This window comes from Mus caroli, chromosome 9 (genome assembly GCF_900094665.2).
Source record: "Mus caroli chromosome 9, CAROLI_EIJ_v1.1, whole genome shotgun sequence".
Lineage (NCBI taxonomy): Eukaryota > Metazoa > Chordata > Mammalia > Rodentia > Muridae > Mus > Mus caroli.
This window is the reverse complement of record NC_034578.1, coordinates 118207226-118209058: the sequence shown is the minus strand read 5'-3', so window position 1 is coordinate 118209058 and position 1833 is coordinate 118207226.

Sequence of the window (1833 nt, the reverse complement as noted above, 5' to 3'; positions counted from 1 at the left end):
AAAAAAAAAAAAAAAAAAAAGACAATTTCCAGAAAACATCACATATCAATGGAGTCTCCAAAGAAACCAGAAATTTCCACTTAAAAGGTGTTTCCCTTGGATATAGGGCCAGGTAGGAGGACATGAGATTGAACATATTGGCTAAATTGAGGAGCAGTTCTCCCTTGAATCAAATTGGAAACTCTTAGGAGAAGTAGGGAGAGGGGATTTTCATCTAACCAGACAAAGGATTTGGTGAGCCAGAGGAGTAGGTTAACAGCTTACACACTGTCAGAAAATTAGTTGAAAGAGCCATCTTTCTCCTTAAGGTCTGTGTAGACAACATAGGCATCTCTGAATTCAGGGAGCATCCAGGGAGCTCTCAAAAATGAATAGTTAGGGCTTGATCTCTGGGGTAGAAAATATGACTTCAGGTTTCCCTCAACTTCCCCCATCAGTGAGGATAGAAGGGGCCTCAGGAATTGGTTTTCATGAAAAAGGAAGGAGGATGAAGCCATGTCAACAGTGGCTTGGCTGGAATAATGGTTATCAATTTTCCCAGAGAACCCCATTAGGCTGATGGCAAAGCAGGGGTAATTTTTAAGTATCCATTGGACATCAGAGAGAGAGAGAGAGAGAGAGAGAGAGAGAGAGAGAGAGAGAGAGAATGAATCACAAGAATGTCTTGCTCTTTGCCCAGTGTTTATAAGGCTCTTCTATCTCTTCCTAGTTTTATCATAGAGGCAAGAGCATTAACTTCTGTGAGTAGTCTGATTCAGGGTCCCCATCAAGGCTGGGGAAGGGTTGAATATGAGAAGCTTGACTTGTTTGGTGTGAATCGAGCTAGAGACATGCCCTGGAGCAATTCATTAATCTTACAAAGAGTTTCTTTGGCTTTGAAGGTGAGTTTTGGGGTTGTGTGTGTGATTTTTACTTCCTATTGGGAGGCCAAAAAGAGGCTGTAGGGTTTTTGTAAAGATAGGCAGCCACGGCCAGAGCCATTTGAGGTTTCCCAGGTAACTCTGGAAGAAGATATTGAGATTTAACACCTGGGGAATGTTACAACAGGCCATGTGGACAGACTGAGGTTAAGGAAATTTCTGTCCCCAAGATGATGATGGGGGGAATGAGTTCAGGATATTTTGAATCCTATTTTTGTTAGAGTGGAGACCAGTAAATCTTTGAGGCCATTAGGTGAAGTTTTAAATCTCCCAAATTTATATCATCCATATAATGATAAATGTATATTCCCTTTCTAAGTATGGTTTTAGTGTGGCAGCCACCACTTCCTGGCATATAGTGGGACTGTTGGCCATCCCTTGAGGGATGACTCTCCATTCATGTCTAGAGGCTGGCCCAGAAGTGTTAGTGTGGGGGACTGAAAAGGCAAAACACTGACAATCTTTGGGGTGTAGGGGATCGAGAAAAAAAAACTTTAATATCTATGGCAAATCGTGGCATATTGGCCAGGATTTCAGAAACAAGGGGAAGTCACCTCTGGCGTAATCCTGAGATCCACATAGTATTGTTGGTGGCCCACAGTCTTGTAATAGCTGTCATCCCTTGGATTTCTTTTTATTTGCAAAGATGGGAATATTCCATAGGCTATAGGAGGGGTGTGGGAGGGATAAATATGTTGGAATTGTTCTTTAATGAACTGAATAAGAGCTTCTAATTTCTCCTTGGGTAAAGGCCATTGTTCAACGGAGATAGACTCATTTGAGACCCAGTCAAGGCAGAGAGTATCATATCTGTTAGAAGGGCTCTTAGAGTTCAGGGTGGTCCTTGGGAGGATGTTTGCTTTAGTCCTCTCTCTGGATATATCCACTTTCCTTGTTACTGACAAGCACCACA